The sequence below is a fragment of the Dipodomys spectabilis genome, unplaced genomic scaffold (genome assembly GCF_019054845.1).
Source record: "Dipodomys spectabilis isolate Male_0828 unplaced genomic scaffold, ASM1905484v1 ptg000108l, whole genome shotgun sequence".
Classification (NCBI taxonomy): Eukaryota; Metazoa; Chordata; class Mammalia; order Rodentia; family Heteromyidae; genus Dipodomys; species Dipodomys spectabilis.
The window spans coordinates 22686043-22711286 of NW_024870785.1; the positions used below are offsets into that span (position 1 = coordinate 22686043).

A 25244-nucleotide genomic window follows, 5' to 3' on the forward strand; every position below is an offset into this window, starting at 1 on the left:
ATTGCCCTCTCCCGGAGTGTGATATAGCACAGGTGCCTGGGTGGTATATCAGAGCCTTCAAAAATTGTGTGGTGGAAGCCAGGCCTTCCCCTTCATGCACTCTCAACCCACACCGGCCAGAAGGCAGAGCGTGACAAGGCTGGCAGCCTGCACAGAGGAGAAGGTCCCACTCTGCCAGGGTGATTGGAGCAGGCTTCTTAGTGGCAGCACTTGAAAGGGGATCTTGCTTACCAAGGACGATATGACAGGAAACACAGAGAGCAAAGATGCTGCAAATAAAGGACAACATAGCAGGTTGAGTTCATTTCCAGCCAGGGCTGCTGGTGAGAAACTCGGTACAGAAGTGAATGACTGTCCCACAACAGGCCCGAGGGGTCACAGGAGAACATCTATGCAGGGTTGGGATTGTGTCTTAGCAGTAGTGGGCTTATTTAGCACACATGAAACCCTTGGTTCGATTCCCCTGGTCCCGCATACATACAGAGAAAAAGCTGGAATTTGCTCAGGGTATCAGGTAGAAAAGCGCTGGCCTTGAACAAAAGAAGCTAGGGGATAGCGCCCTGGCCCTGAGGTCAAGTCCCAGGACTGTCAACATAAAACAGCACTCCAAGTGACCTTGTTGACAGGTGGATGGCTCTGCCCTGTAGCTCTTAGTAGATCCATCCATGCTTTGTGTCTCCTTTGACAGAGGGGAGATGGACACTCCTTCTGTCCTGGGCACCCCTGGACCCAGTTATCAGCAACCCTCCCAACATCTTCTACTGGAACATGAAGCAGCTGGCCCCAGAAAACCTCAGGTACCAGTGTGGTGGGGTGGGGGGATACGGGGCTGGACCCAGAAATCCTAGTTGGTCTGATTTGCTGTGGACAACGAGGCCATCAAGAGGAGGAGGCAGATGGGAGCTTAGAGAGTGGAAGTGATTTGGAGGGGCTCTTTAATGCCCATGTCCCTACCCAGATTCTGAGACTCCCTTTGTTTTCCATGAGGGAAGTACAGGAGCGTCTAGGTGGTAGTGTCTAGAGGAGCACTCGGTGGAAATTCTAAAGAATGAGATACCATAATCTGTGCCTGGTGGCTCATGCCTGTCATCTTGGCTACTCAGTTAGGCTGAGATCCGGAGGATCTCTTTTCCTAGCCTAGGCAGGAAAATCCCGTGCGAGTCTCATCTCCAATCTCCAACCGGAAGTGGCACCATGGCTCAAATGGTTGAGCACTGGCATTGAGCAAAATCATCATCAGGGACAATACCCAAACCCTGAGTTCAAGTTTCTCAACCAAAAAAACACAAGAAAAAAAGACACCCCTTGCCTGCAAGAGATGGTGAAGGAGTGGGGTGCTGTGGTTGGAAGACCAGGTTCTGGCCTTAGTGTACAAGTATTTCTAAGAACTCCCCAGGTTTGTCCCATTGTGAAGTCACAGCAGTGTGGGTATTGCCTTACCAAGAACTCTAGAGGACATAGCCTGTCTTAGGCAGGGAGTGGGCAAATAGGAGCAGGGGTTTAAAGGATAGTGTCAATTATATTCTCTTCAAACATGGAAGAATGGTTTGGGATGCTGGTGTCAAAGTCTGACAAGTTGGGTTTCCCCTGGATGTAAGAATGTGGCTGAAGCAGGGTGCTGCCAGTGGCTCATAACTGTCATCCTAGCTACTCAGGAGGCTGAGATCAGAAGTTGGCAGTTCAAAGCCAGCTTGGGAAGGAAAGTCTGTGAGACTTTGGCTCCAGTGAACCACCAGAAAACCAGAAGTGGTGCTTTGGCTCCTGTTGTAGAGTGCACACCTTCAGCTGAAGAGCTGAGGGACTGTGCCCATGCCCAAAGTACAAACCCCATGACCTTCAACGAAAAAAAAGGTAGCTGAGTTTTCTGCATAGCAGTATGTATAGTAGTAGATGCCATGCTGTGTTATAAACCATTCCAAACGTGTGAGAAGCTCTGAGTTTTGTATACAGTTGGTCTGAGAATGGTAGTGTCCCAGAAAACGGGGAGATGAAGGGTTGGGTGAAGAGAGGGCGCCAGAGAGCCCCTGGCCTGGAGTAATGGAGCCACACAGCCTCACATCTGCACCCTTCCTCTCCCTGATGGGGACCTGGTGGCTTCAGGCAGAGGTGGGGAGCAGCACCTCCAAACCTGCATTCTCAAGTCTTTTCTTGTTTTGGGGGTTGGAGGTGTTGGGTGTTGAAGATAGGCCCCCTTGCTGGATTAGCCCTTGTCCTCTGTGCTCAGTAAGCCATTCACCTGAGGAGGGTGCCAGAAGAGCCCATTATGAAGGTGAGGGCACGGGGGTCAGATAGAAGATGAATATCTGGGAGGAACACACCCCTCCCTCCCCCATACCCAGTCTGTCCCCCCCACCCCAGCTATCATCAGTTCTCACAGGGTGATCACATTTCCCAGCTCTGCCAGCATCTGCTTTCCTAGGCCTCCCCAAGAATGCACCAAGTTGCCCAGAATCATCTAGGCTGGAAGTAGGGAGTCCATCCATATATGGACCCTTTAGGAATCCAGCCATTTCCCCAACTCCACCTCTACCACGGGTCAGACACCCTTCTGGGGGAACCATGACCCCCTCCTTGATATCTGTCCTTGCTCTGAGGAGCCACCTGTCTGGGGACTCCTTCATCCATCATCCTGACGTAGGGTTTTGGTGAGTGGGGAGTCAAGGCTGGTTGTTCCCAAGAGGAAGGTTCTGGCCCTGGAGAATGGGAGAGGCAAGGTGGTTCTTTGTTATTAGAACGATGTTCCCCTTGGGTGGGGGCCCCTGGGAACCCCTGGTCTCCAGGTTCTACATTGTCCCACATGAAGAACTGACAAACACAGGAGAGGCACTGCTCAGAGTCTGTGTGAGTCTGTGTGTTTCTGTGTGTATGAGTGAGAGAGGGAGAGGGAGAGAGAGAGAAACAGAGACAGAGACAGAGACAGATCATCTTTCTCCTTGTACATCCTGACTGTGCTCATGTGAGTGATCAGTTGGTAAATTGCAGGTACTGCATAGAAGAGTCTTCTGTCACCAGTCTTGATCCGTGTGTGCGTGTGTGTGTGTTGGGAGAGCAGGGAGATGAGAACAATTAAAACATATTTAAGTCACTGTGTCTACAAAGAGCAGAAGCATTTTGTGTGTCTGTGTATAGTTCTTTAGTCATCAATGCCAAATACGAGCCCAGGGACAATTTTTGTTTTCACAGTTTCATTGCTCCTTTGAGGAAGGTTTCAATAGATGTTCCTTTCTACCTCTTTCCACCACTCTCTTCCCCCTTTCCTGTAACCCACAGTAGCTGCTGGGTCTGCTTGGGTCTCCCCTAGGAGGCCTGTGTGAATCGCAGATCAGAGTGGACACCTGTCCTTCTGTCTTCAGCCAGAAGCTCCTGAGTGGCAATGTTCTAGTCAGACACTCTGCTCTGGTGTATAGAGTTGGAGCTAATTCGAGGGTTGGGAATGTGACTGCCAAACATAATTAGGGAATAGGAAGGGGGGAGTAGAGCAGGGGCTGTGAAGCTAGGAGGGACTGGGAAGTGGTGAACAAAGTGACAGGGCATATGGTTCACCATGACTGAGGATGAGAGGGGAACCTTATCCAGGGCAATGACAGTGTCTGTGGGCATCTGGGCAGGCAGCTCTGGGCTGCCACTGGTGGAGTGGGTTCCCTCCCAGGGCAGTGTACCAGTTGGCAGTCCTCCCTGGAGTCCTGCAGACTCCAATCTGTGTCCCTCCTTGGACCTTTCCAGCTGGGCAGTGGTAGGCAAGTGCGTTCCCCTTGCAGGAGCCTGCTTAGTATTGGAACGTCACAGTTAGGTAAGGTTCGCTGAATGCCAGTTTCTGTAACCTGCTGTAGGTTGTCTGGAAAGAAAAGGGCACCACTGACTTTGGAATCCTTTAAGTTCAAATGGGACAACTGAAATGCCAGCTATTCCGGGATTTTTTCTTTCACCTGGCAATTCCCACTAATGCCTGGAATTATGGGTCAAATTAGACAGAGGGTTTCAGCTGCCAAACAATGACCTTCAAAGTGGCACAGGTAGAGTTTCCAAGCCAAATCATCTCCTGCTATAAATATTGTGCGTTGACTGCCTTTCTCCGGCAGCTGCAGATTCTCTTCTGGCTCTCTTTAAGGTGACAACCACAGTTGTGGACATCGTGGGAAGCAGAACTTGTGACCTCGCCATTCCCAGCCTGCCAGCTGTGAGCAGAGATGATTTCCAACTCCTGAACTGGAATCTGGAAGATTGTAGACCCGGGATGCCTCGAGAATCCTTTCTCTGCAACATCAAACTTAGGGGCCGGATGTGGTGGACCATCCTGTCTGGCCCCTAGAGGACTAGAGGAGGCTCGGTGAGCCACCCCCTCACCTTACTGCAGGCTCTTTAACACCTGGACAGAGATCTTTGAGAAGAGATGCATCCAGAGCGCCCAGAATCAGCAAGTCCATCGTGGCTTGCGTGCTCTGAGTCAAAACAGTTAAGTGTGGTGGCACCAGTAGGGAGGTAAGAGGGATGACGGAGAACTGTGGGAGAGCTACATCAGGCTTGGAAACCTCCCCCACCCCCACCACACCCCAACGATGCTTACCTGAGTCAGATGGGACTTTTCTGTAGTATTGTCAGAAACAGATGCTCGTTTATTTATCCAACAAACCATTACAGTGTGAACAAGGCTTGGGGGGTCATAGAAAATGAAAGGTTCTAGTGCTGGTTCCACAGTATGTGAAGAAACCTTGGTTTGAGCTGGATGCCGGTGCTTTACACCTATCATCCTAGCTACTTAGGAGGCTGAGATGGAAGAATCAAGGCTTAAGGGCCTTGATGCTTGAGCAGTACATCCTTGAGAACTGGAACTTTTGAGGGCTCAATGTGAAGATGATACCCTTAGTGTTCATTCCTTCACCAGAGACAGAGGTAAGCTGGCCATTGGCACAGTACAGCCAGGGAATGAGGACAGGAGTCAGGACACCTGTTTTTCCTGAGACTTCCTCTAGGGGGTGCTAGGACCCCATGACTGCCATTCTCATAGGGTGAGGTAGGTCTCTTTGCTGGTTCAGCCTTATCTCTAGATGGCAGATCTGGGATTCAGAGAGGGCCAACTGAAGGTGGGGCTGGGTTGAGTAGTGGTTGGTGGGAAAACCAGTGGCACTGCGCTCTGGGCAGGGTTGTTTCTTTGAAGATACTCACAACCCAGGAACATTGCTGGGATGGATTGGCTCTTTTCTCCTCCCCGAGAGAGAGGGACCTAGAGCCTTCCAGTCTGGATCCCTTGGCCAAGAAATCCTTTTGCTCCCACATCCTGTGGTTGGATAACTAGACCTCACCTCACTGCCCAGTGTGGAGGCAGGACAGTGAGAGATCCTGAGTCTTTGATAAGGTCAAGGGATCTTCAGTATGAGATTGTACTTGAATGTCCTCACTTGGTGCATGGTCACTCCTATCTGAGACTGCCATGATGTGGGACCTAGAATCGAAACAAGCAGAGCAGGATGGGGTCTGTTCTGGGAGGCTTGAGTATCATGTGTGAGCTTTGAGCTCCCCTATGTCCACCTGTTTCCCTTTCTTGGGTGGGTCTTTGCTAGAAAAAGCTTGAAACTAGGTACTGTGTCCTATCCCTTGTCTTTGATGCTCAAAGCTAGCACTCTACCATTTGAGCCACAGCTCCACTTCCAACTTTTTTGTGTGTTTAATTTGAGATGGAGTTCTCATGGATTTTGCTGTCAATGGTGGCATCCAACTGCAGTCCTCAGATCTCAGTCTCCTTCAGGGGATAGGAAGAAAGGCATTGAAAAGTATCTTTGGTCAGGTTCCAGTAGCTCATGGCTGTCATCCTAGGTACTCAGGAGCTGAGATCTGAGGATCAGGGTTCAAAGCCAGCCAGGGCAGAAAAGATGCTGAGACTTATCTCCAATGAACTTCCAGAAAAGCAGAAGTGTTGCTGTGGCTCAAGTATTAGAGTGCTGGCCTTAAGCTTAAGAGCTCAGGGACAGCAACCAGGCCCAGAATTCAAGTTCCACAACTAAAAAAAGTAAAACATCTTTGCCTGCAAAGGATGGTGGAGGTGTGGGTAGGGTGGCCGGGCGTGAGGATTCAGTGTTTGGGTGACCAGGTGCTGGCACAACTGTAGAGACATTTCTAAGAATTCTTCAAGTTTGCCCCAGTTTGAATCCACAGCTTCAAGAGGATGTGGCCTATGGCAGGCAGGGAGTGAGCCACTGGGTGCAGGGTTGGGATTGTTGTGTCTGTATTCTCTCCATTGAAGGATGGATTTGGATACTGGTTGACAACGTCTGAAATGAAGGGTTACAAGAAGGTTGTGGCCTGATAAGATGTATTTCCTCTGGTTATATGAAGGTTTCTGAAGCCGGAAGCCACCGGGGGCTCACGACTGTCAACCTAGCTACTCAGAAGGCTGAGATGTGAAGACCATGGTTCCACGCCAGCTTGGACAGAAAGGTCTGTGAGACTTGATGTGCAATGGACCACCAGAGTACAGGAAATGGTGTTTTGGCTCAAGTGCGAGAGTGGTCACCTTCAGGTGAAGAGCTGAGGTTCGCGCCCTGGCCCAGAGTTCAAACCCCATGACCAACAACAACAAAAGATGTGGCTAACTTTTCCACATAGCAGAGTGTACAGTAGGAAATGCCATGCTGGGCTCAGAGACATTCCAGATATGTGAGAAGTTCAATGTTAGTCCACATTGGTTCTGAGGTCTGTAGTGCTACCTTCTCCGGGGTGGGATGTGATCCTAATGGATGGAGTTCATGGTTCTGTTCTCAGGGCCTGCTGAAGCCTTTGGCTGTGTATGTGAGTGTGTGTGTGTGTGTGTGTGTGTGTGTGTGTGTGTGTGTGTGTGTGTTTGTCTCTCTCTCTGTCTGTCTGTCTCTATGTCTGTATGTGTTTGGAGGTAGAAGACCTGGGTTATGAACTCAGGGCCTAGGTGCTGTAATTGATCTTCTGTTTTCAAATCTAGTACTCTTACACTTGAGCCACAGCTCCACCTCTGGATATTTGGTGGTTCCCTGTAGATAAGAGCCTGGACTGGCTTTGAAACATGATCCTCATACCTCAATCTCCTGAGTAGGTAGGATGACAGACATGAGCCACTTTTGCCGGCTTTGTGTGTCTGAGTGTGTTTGTGTGTCGAAATGGGTTGTAACAAGGACCACTGGACCCTTTGGTATTTTCTGCCTTCTATCTTTGGAGGGCGGTACATGGGCATTGTGGCTGAGGTCTGGGGGCCTGGAAGGGTGAGATGCTTGATGGGGACTGAGCACCATCAAATTATAACACCAAGGGAACGGTATGCCCTGCAACTGTCTACTACCTTGGGCCTCATTGTTGGCAGGGGGATCGTTGGAGGACCTAGAGGTGGGGCCCACAGGCTGTGGTTCCCATGGGGGACAGAGAGTGTGGCCAGCACTTAGGAAGGATGCTAGCCCTGTTAGTATGGAGCATATTGGCTTGGGTGAGACTCTGGGTCTTTTCATAATGATGTCTGATGGGGGAGGCCAACCCTATTTTAAATCTTGAACTGTGATCTTCAGATCTCGGCCTCTTGAGTAGCTAGGATTATAGGCATGATCCTCTGGCACCAGGCCTTTGACTCTTTTTGGTATATTAGGGTTTGAACTCCAGGCCATAGGCTAAAGAGTCAGGTCTTCTACCATGTGAGCCATGCCTTTCTGTCTTGGGCATTAACGAGATAGAGACACAATATGTGCTCAAGCTGAGCTGGATGGCGGTCCTCCTGTGATAGTTGTGCACCACCATGCCTGGTCATCTGTAGTTGGGATGCTAGACATGTAGCACCACCCTCAGTCAGCGGTTTAGATGGGTTGTCCCAAACTCAGTCCATGGCAGCCGATTCTTGACCACAGATGAAGCTCTGGGTTGGGCCTTGACCATCAGACCTCAGTCTCCTCCCGGGACAGTTGTAAGGAAACAAGGGATCAATACAGGGGGATCTCCGCGACAGGGCTAGGCAAAAGGGGAGCAGCTGTCAGATATGGTTGTTGGAAATTCTGTGAGCATATGACAGGAAGATACCCAGAAATGGTTCACATGTGTCCTGTTTTTTATCGTATTACAGGTATGGGATTATGAAACAAAACATGTCTCTCTTTGATCCTTACCCTATCCCAATGAGGAAGGGAATCCTTCACTGTGTTCAATTTTGCAGCTGGGGAAAACAGAGCATGGAGAAGCTGGGTGACGTACTTATGACCACACGCTGACAGGAAGCTCGGCCTAACTTCCCTGCTATGCTCCCTAGGAGGATGGGTCCTATTCAGTCCACTACTTGTGGTCAGAAGCCCACTTCTTGTCAGTCGTGGGGCTTGAACTTTGGGCCTGTCGATTGTCAAATGGTTCCTGAACTCAAGGCTAGCACCTACAACTTGAGCCACAGTGCTACTTCCGGATTTCTGTTGATTCTTTGGAGATTAGAATCTCACAAATGTTAATGCCTGGGCTGACTATGAATCAATATCTTAATATCTCATCCTCCTGTGTAGTAGACATTATAGTTCAGTGCCACCTGCACCCAGCTAAAGTGTAATTCTGACTTTCTCTCTCTCTCTCTGTCTCTCTGTCTCTCTCTCTTTCACTCCCAGGAGCTGGTTAAATGGGTGATGGAGGAAGTGGTCCAGCATCCCCATGTTTATAGGACTCAAGGTTGCCCTCTCATTCTGGATGTGGGCTCTGGGTCAGAAGCTCTCTTACTCAGCCTGTTGAACTAGCTCCCTAAGGCAAGCCCCTCTGTGCCTGGGCTAGACCCTGATGGTTATTCATTGTCCGTCTGTCCCGTGAGTCCTTCCCCACTACTCTCTGCTAAGACAGTTAAAGGAAAGTGGACGAGGAGGTGTCTCATTTCCCAACCACCCAGCTACATCCCAGGCCTCTGATCCTCACCACCACTTATCTGGCCAAACCCTGGTTATAAAAAAATGAATTGACTCCATGTCTACTTCACTTTGCTGTGGTGTGTGGTTTCAGGGAGGAGGGGCGGTGTGCAGAGGAAAGACCCCAGACCTGACACCTCTTGGGGGACATTTGATCTTGTGACAGAGTCAAGTCATTGCTGTGGATAAAGAAGAAGCTGTCATCAGACTGATCCAAAACAATGCTCAAAGGTAGGTAGTCTGTTGGATGTATCAAACCCATCCATGTCTGCTTCCCACTCACGACAAGGGGGGTACAATACGGGTTTCCCAGCACTGGCCATAGGGGATTATGAATAGATGGTACTGGTCAGGTGCCAGTGGCTCCCACCCACCATCCTGGCTATTCTGGAGGCTGAGGTCCGATGATTGTGACTCAGAGCCCGCCCACCAGGAGTGTCTGTGAGATTCTTACCTCCCATAAACCTACTCCCCCCCCCTAGAGAAAAAGCCAGATGTGGTGCTGTGGCTCAAGTGGTAAAGCCTCAGTCTTGAGTAAAAGGAGCTCAGGGACGACACCGAGGCCCTCAAACCAAGCCCTAGGACTAAAAAAAAAAATAATGAAAGAAATGAATAGTGGCACCTGTTATCTTACTACCAAAAAGGATGGATTTGGTGATCTTTCAGGTACTTGTAGCCAAAGGTAAGGGGCTTCCCTTATTGTTCCTCTAAACCTCTCCTTCTCTCCTTTATCTCTCCAGGCTTCAGTTGCAGGACAGAATTCAGATCATCCCACTCGATGTCACCATACATACCCTCCGCTACCCACCTTCCATGGGGTGGAGATTCTGGATGTACTCACCATTGGGAGGATGAGGCGTTACAGAGACGGGGGTAGGTATCACTGAAACTCATACTTTCTCTCTCTCTATCACGCACACACACACTCTCTCTCTCTCTCTCTCTCTCACACACACACACACACTCATCTAGGCCAACTCAAACTAGCCTTTCCAAAAGACACTTTATCTCCTTGGATTAACAAACATAGGAGAGGAACTTGATCCCCTGTAACTGACTATTTTATCTAGGGATTGCTAGTTGACATGAGATAAAGAGAAACTGAAAAGAAAGGCTCTGGTGCCCATCACCTCTGGCTCAGGCTCATGCCTGACATCCTGGCTATTCCGGAGGAAGAGATCTGAGGATCAAAGATCAAAGCCAGCCATAAGATGGAAAGCTGGTGAGACTCTTCTCTCCATGGAACCAACAAAAATCCAGAAGTGGAGCTGTGGATCAAGTGGTAGAGCACCATCCTTGAGCACGAATACTCAGAGTGACAGCTCCCAGATCCTCAGTCCAAGACCATAAAAAGAAATGGCCTGATCTTGTTATGCTGAGACTGCCTGGTCCTTGAGTGCCATCTCAGGGAGTGTGATGTAGCTCCGGTCCCTGGGTGGTATATCAGAGCCTTCAGAAATTGTGTGGTGGAAGCCAGGCCTTTCCCTTCATGCACCTCAACCCACACTGGCCGGAAGGCAGAGCATGACAAGGCTGGCAGCCTGCACAGAGGAGAATATCCCACTCTGCCTGGGTGACTGGAGCACGCTTCTTAGTGCCAGCACTTGAAAGATGATCTTACTTACCAAGGAGGATGTGACAGGAAACATAGAGAGCAAAGATGCTGTAAATAAAGGACAATATAGCAGATTTGAGTTCATTTCCAGGCAGGGCTGCTGGAGAGAAACTCGGTACAGATGTGCAGGACTGTCCCGCAAGAGACCTGAGAGGTAAAAGGAGAACAGCTATGCAGGGTTGGAATTGTGTCTTAGCAGTAGTGGGCTCACCTAGCACACATGAAACCCTTGGTTCGATACCTCTGGTCCTGCATACATGCACAGAAAAAGCTGGAAGTTGCTCCGGAGATCAGATAGAAAAGCGCTGGTCTTGAACAAAAGAAGCTCCGGGACAGCGCCCTGGCCCTGAGGTCAAGTCCCAGGACTTTCAACATAAAACAGCACTCCAAGTGACCTTGGTGACAGGTGGATGGCTCTGCCCTGTAGCTCTTAGTAGATCCATCCATGCTTTGTCTCTCCTTTGACAGAAGGGAGATGGACACTCCTTCTGTCCTGGGCAACCCTGGACCCAGTTATCAGCAACCCTCCCAACATCTTCTACCGGGACATGTAGAAGCTGGCCCCAGAAATCCTCAGGTACCAGTTTGGTGTGGCGGGGGGATACGGGGCAGGATCCAGAAATCCTAATTGGTCTGATCTGCTCCGGACGACCAGGCCATCAAGAGGAGGCAGATGGGAGCTTACAGAGGGGAAGTGATTTGGAAGGGGCTCTTTAATGCCATGTCCCTACCCAGATTCTGAGACTCCCTTTGTTGTCTAGGTGGTAGTGTCTATAGGAGTGTCTAGGTGGTAGTGTCTACAGGAGCACTGGGTGGAAATTCTAAAGAATGAGATACCATAATCTGTACACTGGTGGCTCTTGCCTGTCATCCTGGCTACTCAGTTAGGCTGAGATCCAGAGGATCTCTTTTCCCAGCCCAGGCAGGAAAATCCCATGAGAGTCTCATCTTCAATCACCAACTGGAAGTGGCACTGTGGCTCAAATGGTAGAACACTGGCATTGAGCAAAAATCATCATCAGGGCCAGTACCCAAGACTTGAGTTCAAGTCTTTCAACCAAAACAAAGAAACAAACAGACAAGAAATAAAGACACCCTTGCCTGCAAGAGATGGTGAAGGAGTGCGGATGCTGGGGTTGGAAGACCAGGTGCTGGCCTCAGTGTACAGACATTTCTAAGAACTCTCCATGTTTGACCCATTGTGAAGTCACAGCAGGGTGGGTGTTTCCTTACCATGAAGTCCACAGGGCATAGCCTGTCTTAGGCAGGGAGTAGGCAAATGGGAGCCGGGGTTTGGAGGGTAGTGTCAATTATATTCTCTCCATGCATGGAAGAATGGTTTTGGATTCTGGTGTCAATGTCTGAAGTGAAGGGTTGGGTGTGGTTCATAGCCTGACAAGTTGGGTTTCCCCTGGATGTAAGAGGGTGGCTGAAGCCGGGTCCTGCCAGTGGCTTACAACTGTCATCCTAGCTACTCAGGAGGTGAGATCTGAAGTTTGCATATCAAAGCCAGCTTGGGAAGGACAGTCTGTGATTCTTTTTCTCCAGTGAACCACCAGAAAACCAGAAGTGATGCTTTGGCTCCAGTTGTAGAGCGCGCACCTTCAGCTGAAGCGCTGTGGGACTGTGCCCATGCCCAAAGTTCAAACCCCATGACCGACAACCAAAAAAAAAGTTAGCCTAGTTTTCTGCATAGTGGTATGTATAGTAGGAGATGCCATGCTGTGTTTATGAACCATTCCAGATGTGTTAGAGGCTCTGAGATTTGTATACAGTTGGTCTGAGAATGGTAGTGCTAACTTCTCGGGAATTGGGATGTTCCATTGCTCAGGGCCTACTGATGCCTTAAGATACCCATGTGTGTGTGTGTGTGTGTGTGTGTGTGTGTGTGTGTGTGTGTGTGTGTGTTTGTGTGTGTGTGTTTGTGTGTGTGTGTGTGTTTTCTCATCTTTCTTTCCTTTCTGGGTGCCTGTCTGCCTCTTCCTGACCTGGGATTGTGCCCCTCCTCTACGGAAACCTTCCTTTAGCCCCTTATCAGGGTCTACAATGAGTCCTAAATTGCCAGAGACCTGCATATTCCAGCTTTTCTTTGGGGTCCAGTCCGGCTGTCCATATCTTTGGCTGCCTCCAGGGGATTCTGGTCAGCAGGGCCAACTGGCATAGGTTCTCCCCTGCTTTTGGAGGGGTGGACTCAGTCATGCAATGTCCTGTTCTTTTCCTCAGCTGGGTCTCTGGCTGCACATCCCTCCCATCAGGCTGGCAGTGGAGTAGGGGTAGGGTGATTGCCAGTGGCTTTGGCCAACTTGAGCCTGATCGCTGACTAAACGCCACCCAAGCAAGGAGGATCTGAGGCTACATGAGAGGTGAGGCCAAGGTGGCTTGGAAGTATCTGTTGGTGTCTAGGAAATGTCAATATACCTTATCGGAGGCAAGTCTACCTTCCTACCCAGCTGTGCCTCTCAGGTCCTTTAGACAATTGCAGATGCCTAGAATACAGAGGCACAGACTTTAGATACCAGGGCCAGGGAACTGAGGGATGAGAGACTGGTATGGTCAGTACCTCAATGTTTTGGAGCATTAGCCGTGACCTGGCTATGTCCCCCTTGTGCAAGTTTACTTCTTAACCCAGTGCTGGCTACACACCGGCCACTTGTGGCAGTGCTTTGGAAGTGGCAGGAGTGGAAGTGAGATCTAGGATGACCAAAATCTGTATTTATGGCCTGTGTGGGTGGGATGGCAAAGAGTGTTTATTAAAAACAAAAACAACCACAACAAGAACAAAAATCTCAGAGCTGCAACTCGTGGCCTAGGCACTGTACCTGAGCTAAAACTCTACAATTTGAATCAGAGCTCACCTTTCACCTATTTTAGTACTTTAGTGGAGAGAATTGTCTCAAAGACTTTCCTGCCTTGGCTGGCTTCAAACTTTTGTCCTAAGAGGTCAAGCTTTTGAGTAACTGGCATTGCTGGTATGAGCAATTGGCACCTGCGAAGGATGTTAGTGGGTTCATGTGTGTGTGTGTGTGTGTGTGTGTGTGTGTGTGTGTGTGTGTGTGTGTGTGTGTGTGTTTACTGGGGCTTGAACTCAGGTGGTATCCTTTAGCTTTTTTTCACAAGGTTGGTGTTGTACCACGTTACCTAGGCTAGCTTCGTTTCCCAGCATTTTGGTGATTCATTGGGAGAAGAGTCTGCCCAGGCTACCTTAAATCTTGATTAATCCTCAGGTGTCATTGTTGAGTAGTTAGGATTATAGGCATGAGCCACTGACACTGAGGTGTAAGGATGTCTTTTCACATGCTCTTTTATTCTAAAGCTGTCTACTTGCTCTGGCCTAGATTTCTGGCCTCCACATCAGCTCCCAGCAGCCCCTGACTGTGTGGAGTACATAATGCTCAAACCTGATCTGATTAATTTGTCCTCAGGGGAGGGTATGTTTCTTCTGAATCCTGGGGTAGGAGGGGAAGCTCTAGATGGGTGCTTGGCTGGGAGAGAGGTCCTCTGTTTTAACCAAGAAGGAAAGTGTGGCCGGATAGATGCTAATAGCTCATTTTCTCTTATTCCTAGCTCCTCGGAAGGCTGAGATCTGAGGATTGCCATTCAGAGGCAGCCCAGCTAGAAAAGTCTGTGAGACTCTGTTCTGCAAATAACCACCTGAAAGCTGGAAGAAAAGCTCAAGAGGTAGAATGCTAGCCCTGAATGAAAAAACTCAGGGACAGAGCCCGGGCCCTGAGTTCAAACCGTAGTACCAAGATACACACGCATTCAAGCGCATGTGCGCACACACAAAAATTCACAGACACACAGACACACACACACACACACATGCATACACGCACTGAGGAAGGTGGTAATGATGAGCTGAGCTAGAACTGGAGGCAATCCTGAGGCATAGTCACAGTAAACTCTCCAGGCAGATCAACTGACTTTTCTCTAAATCTTTCTTGGGCTGAGGGGTCTGGGCCATGGCCGTAAGTTCCATGGAACCTGCCTCTCCATCTGTGCACAGGGTCACAGGACCAAGAGAAGGACAGTAGGGATGCTCCTTTGTAGTTGGCCCTTTTTCCAGACCTTCATCTGCCCCCAAGCACTGGTGAGGAAAGCAGGGCTCTGAGCCCTGGGAGTCCAGGCATAGAAACTGGTACAAGCAGCAGAGCCAGCCGACCGTGGATTCCTGATCCTACAAGTCTTTCAGGATCCCAACTCAACACCTGCCCACTGTGTACCTGACATATTCGCACTTTTGTGATACCTGTGTGGGCCTTTCCTGTGGTGCCATTTTGAAGCTCCTGCCCCTCCTGGCCCAGAACCATGGTCTGAGATGTCAGTATACTTCTCAGCTGCACATTGCACCCATGAGAGATGGTATTCTGATGACCTGACCAATGACCTCTATACCCAAGGCGTGACCCTTCTCTGAAACAGAGGCCTGCTCAGTACACAAAGGCCTCCAAAGAGGATGTTCTGAAGACTTGTAGGCCACCTAGTCATTGGGAGACCCTCAGGGGCCCACTGGAAAGTACTCTGCCTAGAGCCACACAGTGAGGTCCATGCAGGCCAGGTATTGGTCATGGGGCTTGAACTCTGTGCCTGGGAGCTGTTGCTCAGCTCTTTGGCTTACCACTTAAGCCACAGCACCACTTCTGGTTTCCTGGAAGTTCCTTTGAGATCAGAGTCTCCCTGACGTTTCTGCCCGGGCTGGCTTTGAAGCGCAATCCTCAGATCTCACCTTCCTTAGGAGATAGGAAGGACAGGCATGAGCCACCGGCACATTGGTGATATAGCCTTTCACCACAGTGCACTGGGGGAGCTCCTGAAAGCTTTTCTTTAGTTTTCTATGCCAGTACTGAAGCTTGAACTCAGGGTTTGGGCTTCTGGTCTCTTGACTTTTGCCCTCAAGGCTGGCACTCTACTTCTTGAACCACAGCTCTATTTCTGGCTTTTGTTAGTTCATCAGCAAGAAGAGTCCAACTTTCCTCCCTTGTGCTGGCTTTGTCTCATGACCTCTGCTCTCAGTCTCCTGAGTAGCTAGGATTTAGAGGTGTTGAGCCACTGGTGGCAGTGGGCTACAAGCTTTTAATAATTCTGCCTTTACCCTGACTCCTCCATGCGAAGGAGGCCTGATGATCATGAGCTGTGAAAAATAATCTTCCAGCCACCGGAAATGGCTGGGGTCCTTGGTGAAAAGCCAAGCTAATCTTCCCCTGGGCCCTATTCTGGGACCCCTACCCTCTGCCCTACCTGTGACTCAAGTACTAACCTTGACCCAGCCTTGAATGTCCTGCCAGACTTGTCTGAAGCCACAGAACCTTCATTCCACCCACACCACCTGCTCTACAGCACACTTCAGGACCTTTGCCTATGCTGTCCCTTCTGCCTCTGAGGCTCTCTGTTCTGTTCCACATCTTAGAACTCCTGTGGAATTTTGGCACTGTTTATTATGACCTCCTGGAGCAAATCTTCCCTTCCCATTTCTGTGTTTTATTTGAAGTGAGTTTCTAGAGATGGAACTTGTGCAGGCTTAATGGCAAATGCTCTTATCTTGGTGTGTGTGTGTGTGTGTGTTTGTGTTTGTGCATGAGTGCGTGTATGGGTGTGTGCACGAGCCCAGTTCTGAGGTTTGAATTTATGGTCTGGACACTATCCTTAAGCTTTCGTGCTCAAGGCTAGCATTCTACTACTTGAACCACAGCTCAACTTCTGGATTTCTGCGTTTAATTGGAGAGAAGTGTCTCATACAGACTTTCCTGCTTGTAATTGTGATCCTCAGATCTCAGCCTCCTGAGTAGCTAAGATTACAAGGGTAGGCCACCAGCACCTGACCTCTACATTCTTACCTCTAACCTTGGCCTTCCTGAGTCCCATATGTCTCACCATGCTCAGTTCTTTTTTTCTTTTTTGCCGGTCTTGGGGCTTGAACTCAGAGTCTGCGCATGTTCCTCAGCGGGTTTTGCTACAGGCTAGCACTCTATCACTTAAGTCCCAGTGTGCCTTCTGGGTTTTTTTGATTCTGTGGAACTGAAACAGAAAAAGGACCCAAACCCAGGGCTTGGTGCAGGCTAGGTAAGCACTCTACCAGTAAGACACTTTGACAGCCCAGGCTCACTTGTGACAGGAGCTATGAAGGTGGTGTTTATTGGCTCACCCCTTTCAGTGTAGAAATTGCATGTCTTTGCCAGGATTTCAGACCACCCTGAGACTCCATAATGAGAAATGATGAATAAGTGATGGCCACCAGGACATCCGACAGAGGGATAGAGAATATGGAGCCAGAACCTTTGACAACTCCTACAACCTAGGAACTGTGGTCTCCCTGGAGGCAGTGGCTGGCTGCTAGGTGTTCCAATGGGACACTTCAGGCAGAACATAAGGCAACCTTTGCACACACCAGCCCTGGCAAAGCCTTCGGGGCTTCAGTAGTTATATTGCAGAGAAGGTTGTTTGTTCAAGCTGCCGGCTCAGACTTAGTACTCTCTGAGGGCTTGTCCCAGCTTGCCCAGGTTGGGGGGTTGGGCATGGGCAACCTGCTGAATGCCCATCATCCATATGTTGTCCATCCATACACAGAGACATGGAGTTACTGCCTCCCTTTTTTTTTGGCAGGTCCGGGGTTGAACTATGAGCCTAGACCCTGTCCCTGAGCTCCTTTTGCTCAAGGGTAGCACTCTGCAACTTGAGCCACAGCTCAACCACTCAGGGTTTTTTGTTTGTTTGTTTGTTTTCCCCTGTGATCTCTTAGAAATTAGAGTGTCACAGACTCTTCTGCCCCGGCTGAATTCAAATTGGCATTCTCTACATCTCAGCCTCCTGAGGAGCTAGGATTCCAGGCAGAAGCCATTGACACCTGGCTTTCTTTTCTTCTTGTTGCTCTTTGTTTCATTGTACCAATCTGAATTCTTCAAGGTGTCATTCCAATGGTTTGCATTTGAAGTAAATTACCCAGGCCTGGAGTTGGAATGCCAGGACTGCCACCCACAAATGGAGGGAGATCCTGGCAAACTCACTCCTATTTATCTGAGTGATAATGGAATGTTATAATATGTTAGAATATTCAGTGAATTCATGACACTAGTTTAGAATGTCACACAAAAATTATTGGATTTTTATCTTCCGTTCTAGCACCATGGTATGTATCCCCTAATGGTAGGATTTTGACTAGTTTTTAATTAATGCTTTAATAAGTATTCAACCATGATACTTCATTTCATGGAGGCATAATTTAATAAGTAGTAATTGATAATAATATATATAATTTAGTTATATCCTCACATTCCCTTTCTCTATGTATATGTATCAATCTACACATCTATCTGTCTATTCATTGGGCATTACTGTGGCTTGATTACAGGTCCTCAGGACTTCCTAGCAGCTCAGGTTTCTGGAAGCTTGTGTGCTAAGACTGTGAACCATTTATGGAATGGGCGCATTGTAGGCCATGATTTGAAATCCCAGCATGGCCAAAAATTTATTCGTGGAATAAGAAGCCAAATTTGCCACATTTTTTTTTCCTTCTCTGTACAAGTCTAGGTCTCTAGACAATGTATAATCCATATGCAAATATATCCTATATGATATGATGTAATAAAAGAATCTTATAAGAGTAATAAGGGTAATAAACATCATACACTAAAACTATGTATTTAAATAGATCTCACATATGAATATTATTTTTTCTAGTGCTGGGGCTTCAATTCAGGCCCTGGGAACTGGTCTGAATTTCTTATCTTCAAGGATGGTGAGCTTTCTCCTTCACCCACAGTGCCACATACCCTGAGTTCAAATCCCAGGCCTGCCAGAAAAATGGTACAAATTCCAAGTCAGGGCATTATTATTATTATTTCATTCAAGCACAGGCTGGAACTTAGGTCTTGGCAACTATGCGACAGCTGTGCCTAGGATCCTAGATCCTGATTTCAAATCTCCGGGCTGGCAAAAAAAAAATAAAAAGGAGAAGGATAAAACTTAGAAGTTTGTGGCTGGGAAGGTGTCTCAGTGGTAGAGCGCTTGTCTTGCAAGCCTGAGTCCCTGGGTTCGATTCCTCAGTACCATATAAGCAAAAAGCAAAAAGCCAGAAGTAGCACTGTGGCTCAAGTGGTAGAGTGCTAGCCTTGAGTTGAAGAGCTGAGGGACAGCACCTAGGCCCAGAGTTCAGGCCCCACAACCAGACACACACACACACAAAACAAAAACAAAATAAACCGAGAAGTTCAAGAAGGTGGTTTTACTTTTTTTTCCCACTTTTCATTGTGACCATCCTGGGTCTAAATGACAAGGCACAGAAATTATACATGACCTTGCATTGCTGATGTTCAGACAGGCTATCAGGGAAGCCATAGCTGAAATTGACAACTTTGGCCTGGAGATCGAATCCCGGGACTGCAACTAGAGAATGACAGGAGATTCTAAGAAACACATTCTGATATACATCCGTACAAGTGGAGTATTATAAAAGTAACAGTTAAATTAGACGTTAGTGTATGATTATATTATAAAATTATACATAACAATTATACAACGTGGACTAATTTTCAATTAATACTTTATTATGTATTCAATCATGATACTTAAAAAAGGAAAGAGTAATTTAGTTGCCCATAATTGGTAGTAATATAGTATATACAATTTCATAATGTACAGACATCTCTCTCTTGCTTTAAACTTCTACATCTATCTATCTATCTATCTATCTATCTATCTATCTATCTATCTATCTATCTATCCATTTATCTATTTATACACTTGTCATTCCTGGGGCTCAGTGGTAGAGTGCTCGCCTCGTATGTACAAAGGCCTGGGTTTCTTTCCTCCCTGCCATGTGCACAGAAAATCGGGAGGTCGTGCTGTCACTCAAGCAGTTGAGCACTAGCTTTGAGCATAAAAGCTTATGGACTGTGTCTAGACCCTTACTCAAGACCCAGGAGTGGCACCAAACCAAAAGATAGAGTGTTCCAATGCCCACAATATAAGGATAGGACTGCAAATACCTCATCACAGAGTGAGCCGGGAATCTGGTACTGACAGCTGCCATCTAACCTGACTTAGCCAGAGGGAAACCGTGGCAACCCAGGTACATGGAACCAGATGCTGCTGACTTGCTCAGCCCTGTCATCCAAGATACTCTGGTGCTGAGATCTGATACTGGTGGGTTTAAAACCCAGCCCTGGCAGGAAGTCTGTGAAAATCTGAGCTGTGGCTCAAAATGGTAGAGCTCTAGCCTTGAGTTAAAGATGTTAGGACAGTACCCCCCAACTTTTGAGTGCAATTCCCGTGGCTGAATCCCCAACCCCCAACCGCCCCCTGCAAATACCCAGCCCTCTAAATCATTAGATGTGAACTATGTGGTTTGTGACATGTTTCTGAAAGATGGTAATATAGATGAAAGCACTCGAATTCTAATGACAGCTTGTGGAAGAGAGCTATGTTCTGAGTCCTTCATAGGGTGCTCTGTGCTGAGTCTTGCACAGGGTGCTATGTGCTGAGTCCTTCACAGGGTGCAGTGTGCTAAGTCCTGCATTGGGTGCTGTGTGTTGAGTCTTTCAAAGGATGCTGTGTGCTGAGTCCTTCAAAGAGAGCCATGTGCTGTGTCCTTCACAGGGTACATTCTTTCATCTGGTCCTTGTAAGAGCTCCACAACTGAGATGATTATGCAGACAAGAATATTGAGGCTCAGATAGGTCCACATGGCAGGGACAAAATTATGTATTACTGAAGAATAGTGAGTTGTCTCTTGCAGACAGTTGTTTTGTTTTGTTTATTCTCAGTCATGAACCTAGAACTGGTGGCCTAGACACTGACCCTTACCTCTTGGGCTCGCAACTAGCACTCCACCACGTGGAGCCAAGGACCCCCTTGCAACAGAGTGCCTCGGCCTAGGGGTCTATAGCTCAGGTCTGTCATCCTGCCTTCTTGGGATGCTGAGATCTGAGGATCTGGGTGCCAAACTATCCCAGACACAAAAGGTCCCATGAGACTTATCTCCAATTCACCACTAAGAAACCTGAAGTTGAAGCTGGGTGCTTGTGACTCATGCCTGTCATTCTAGCTACTCAGGAGGATGAGATCTGAGGATCATGGTTCAAAGCTCTCCTGGGCAGGAAGGTCGTGACACTTAGCTCCAATGGACCACCAGAAAACCTGAAGTAACTCTGTGGCACAAGTGGGAGGGCACAAGACTTGAGCTGATTAGCTCAGGGACAGCACTCAGCCCCAGACTTGAGCTCCTACAACCGACAACAGAAAAGAAACAAACTAACAAACCTGAAGTAAAGGGCTGGGAATAAGCCTTAGGAGTAGAGTGCTTAGCATCTATGAAACCCTGGGCTTGATTTCTCAGGACCACATCACTACAAAAAGCCAGAGGTGGTTCTGTGGATCAATTGGAAGAGGGCTATTCTTTTTTTTTTTTTAAATTTTATTTTATTTGTGGACATACTGTACAGAGGGGTTACAATTACATGGGCAGGATAATGCGTACATTTCTTACCAAGCATTGCAGCCTCCTCCTTTGGTTTACCCTTCACATCCCTTCCCAGCCTCCCCCCTCCCCCCCAATCCCAATCCTTCTCCTTCCCCCCCCCCTTCCACCCCCCCCCCCCCCCGCACCGACGTTGTAAAGCTCATTTTGGACATGTCAACTTGTACTTCTCATTGTTGCAACAGGTCCACCTGTATCCTTAAACAACTGGTTTTTCCCCATCTCCTCCACAAGTTATACTGACATCAAATATAGTGAAAGCAGAGGTTATACTGTGGGGGAGGGACATACAAAGCAACAAAGAGATAATCTTATAAATGCGTTAGAAACACATGCATGAAAGAAAAAAACATTAAAATACATATCTAAGGGTTCATTTTCCTGACATCACATTATCTGACCTTTTCCGCTTGACTCATACATATACTAGATATTGCAAATAAGGGAAACCATGGGACCTATGTTTCTTTGGGCCTGCCTTACTTCACTTAATATAATTTTTTCCAAGTTTTTCCATTTCCTAACAAATGGGGCAATGTCATTCTTTCTGATGGAGGCATAGAATTCCATTGTGTATATATACCACATTTTCTTGATCCATTCATCTACTGAGGGGCATCTGGATTGGTTCCATATCTTAGCTATGGTAAATAATGCTGCAATAAACATCGTTGTGCTGGTAGCTTTAGTGTGGTCTTGTTTGTAAACATTTGGGTAAATGCCCAAAGGTGGGATTGCTGGGTCATAGGGGAGTTCTATGTGAAGTCTTTTGAGGAACCTCCATACTTCTTTCCAAAGTGGTTGAACAAGTTTACATTCCCACCAACAATGAAGTAAGGTTCCTTTCTGTCCACATCCCCTCCAGCATCTGTTGTTGTTAGAGTTCTTGATTTTTGCCATTCTAACTGGAGTGAGGTGGTATCTCAATGTTGCTTTGATTTGCATTTCTTTTATGGCTAGGGATGTTGAGCATTTCTTCATGTTTCTATTGGCCATCCTTCTTTCTTCTTCAGAGAAGTTTCTCTTTAAGTCTTTAGCCCACTTATTTATTGGGCAGTTGTTTCTTTGAGGATTTGTTGTTGGGGGATTTAATTTTTTGAGTTCCAAGTATATTTTAGATATGAGACCCTTGTCCGTTGTATGGCTAGTAAAGATCTTCTCCCAATCTGTGGGCTTTCTATTGATCTTGCTAGCTATGTCCTTTGCCATGCAGAAGCTCTGCAACTTTATGCAATCCCATTTGTCCAACCTTTCTTTGATTTGTTGTGTTTCCGGGTCTCTATTCAGAACATTTCGGCCTGAGCCAAGGAAACCTAGGGTTTCTCCTATTCCATCCTGTAATGTTTTCAGAGTGTCTGCTTTGACTTTGAGGTCTTTGATCCATTTGGAGTTGATTCTGGTGCAGGGTGATATATAAGGATCTAGCTTTAGTTTTCTACATGTAGTTAACCAATTTTGCCAACACCATTTACTGAAGAGGCTGTCTTTCTTCCATTCTATTGTTTTAGCTCCCTTATTGAAGATTAGATGGCGATAGGTCTGTGGGTTCATTTCTGGGTTTTCAGTTCTATTCCATTGGTCCTGAGGTCTGTTCTTATGCCAATACCAAGCTGTTTTGATTACTATGGCTTTATAGTAGAGTTTGAAATTTGGTATTGATATTCCTCCAGCAGTGTTCTTTCCGTTGAGGAGCGTTTTTGCTATTCGGGGTCTTTTGTTGTTCTATATGAATTTTTGGATTGCCTCTTCTATTTCCTTGAAGAATGAGGCTGGAATTTTGATAGGTATAGCGTTGAATTTGTAGATAGCCTTGGGAAGTATTGCCATTTTCACGATGTTAATCTTTCCAATCCAGGAGCATGGGAGGTTTTGCCATTTTTTAAGGCAAGTTTACTTCTTAACCCAGTGCTGGCTACACACCGGCCACTTGTGGCAGTGCTTTGGAAGTGGCAGGAGTGGATGTGAGATCTAGGATGACCAAAATCTGGATTTATGGCCTGTGTGGGTGATGATAGCAAATGGTTTCTATTAAAGACAAAAACAAACAACAACAACAACAACATAAATCTCAGAACTGCAACTCGCGGCCTAGGCACTGTCCCTGAGCTAACACTCTACCACTTGAATTAGAGCTCAACTTTCACCTTTTTTAGTAGTTTAGTGGAGAGAAGAGTGTCACACACTTTCCTGCCTGGGCTGGCTTCTAGCTGCTGTCCTAAGAGCTCAGGATCTTGAGTAGCTGTCATTGCTGGTATGAGCCATTGACACCTGCTGAGGATGTTAGTGGGTTCAGGCATGTGTGTGTATGTTTGTGTGTGTGTTTACCAGGGCTTGAACTCAGAACCTACGTTGTATCCTTTAGCTTTTTTTCACAAGGTTGGTGTTGTACCACTTGGACAAGGGTAGCTCTGCTTCCCAGAGTTTTGGTGCCTCATTGGAAATAAGAGTCTGCCCAGGCTAGCTTTGAATCTTGATTGATCCTCAGGTGTCAGCCTTGAGTAGCTAGGATTATAGGCATGAGGCACTGACACCGAGTTGTAAGGATGTCTTTTCACATGCTCTTTTGTTCTAACAGCTGTCTACTTGCTCTGGTCTAGATTTCTGGCCTCCACATCAGCTCCCAGCAGCCCCTGACTATGTGGAATACATAAAGCTCAAACCTGATCCCATTTCTTTGTCCTCAGGGGAGGGTATGTTTCTTCTGAAGCCTGGGGTAGGAGGGGTAGCTCTAGATGGGTGCTTGGCTGGGAGAGAGGTCATCTGTTTTAACCAAGAAGGAAAGTGTGGGCAGATAGATGCTAATAGCTCATTTTCTCTTATTCCTAGCTCCTCAGGAGGCTGAGATCTGAGGATTGTCATTCAGAGGCAGCCCAGCTAGAACAGTCTGTGAGACCCTGTTCTGCAAATAACCACCTGAAAGGTTGAAGAAAAGCTCAAGTAGTAGGGTGCTAGCCCTGAATGAAAAAACTCAGGGACAGAGACCAGGCCCTGAGTTCAAACCATAGTACCAAGATTCACGCACACTCAAGCACCCGTGCGAGCACACTCAAATACACAGACACACACACACATACACACACACACATGCACACACACACTGAGGAAGGTGGTAATGATGACCTGAGCAAAACTGGAGACAATCCTGAGGCATAGTCACAGTAAACTCTCCAGGCAGATCAAGTGGTTTTTCTCTAAGTCTTTCTTGGGCTGAGGGGTTTGGGCCATGGCAGTAAGTTCCATGGAACCTGCTCCTCCATGCAGGCACAGGGTCACAGGACCAAGAGGACACTATGGATGCTCCTTTGTAGTTGACCCACTATTGCAGACCTTCATCTGCCCCCAAGCACTGGTGAGGAAAGTAGGGCTCTGAGGCCTGGGATTCCAGGCATAGAAACTGGTGCAAGCAGCTGAGCCAGCCGGCTGTGGATTCCTGAGCCTACAAGTCTTTCATGAGCCCAACTCAACACCTGTCCAGTACCTGACATTTTCACACTCTTGTGATACCTGTGTGGGTGTTAGCTGTGGTGCCATCTTGCAGCTACTGCCCCTCCTGACCCAGAACCATGGTCTGAGATGTCAGTTTCCTGCTCATATGCACACTGCACCCATGAGAGATGCTATTCTGATGACCTGATGACTTCTATACCCCAAGGCGCAACCCTTCTCTGATACAGAGGCCTGCTCTGTACGCAAAGGCCTCCAAAGAGGCTGTTCTCAAGAATTGTAGGCCACCTCGACATTGGGAGACCCTCAGGGGCCCACTGGAAAACTACTCTGCCTGAGCCACAGTAGGAAATGGGGAGATGCAGGATTGGGTGAGGAGGGGCTGCCAGAGAGCCCCTGGCAGGGAGTAATGGAGGCACACAACCTCACATCTCCACCCTTCCTCTCCCTGGTGGGGACCTGGTGGCTTCAGGCAGAGGTGGGGAGCAGCACCTCCAATCCTGCTTTCTCGGGTCTTTTCCTTTTTTCTGGGGATGGAGGTGTTGGATGCAGAAGATAGGCTCCCTTGCTGGATTAGCCCTTGTCCTCTGTGCTCAGTCAGCCATTCACCTGAGGAGGGTGCCAGAGAGCCCACTACAGAGGTGAGGGCACGGGGGTCAGATAGAAGATGAATATCTGGGAGGAACACCCCCCCCTCTCCGCATACCTGATCTGTCCCACCCCACCCCAGCTATCATCAGTTCTCACAGGGTGATCACAGTTCCCAGCTCTGCCAGCATCTGCTAGTGCTGCGAGTCCATCTGGTCTCCTCGTCCTCCCCAAGAATGCCCCAAGT

General features: G+C 47.9%; 1 pseudogene; it reads left to right on the forward strand.

Moving 5' to 3' along the window:
- Nucleotides 1-24747, forward strand: part of LOC122114588 — a 44295-nt pseudogene extending 19548 nt beyond the window's left edge.
- The last annotated feature ends 497 nt before the right edge of the window (nt 24748-25244 follow it).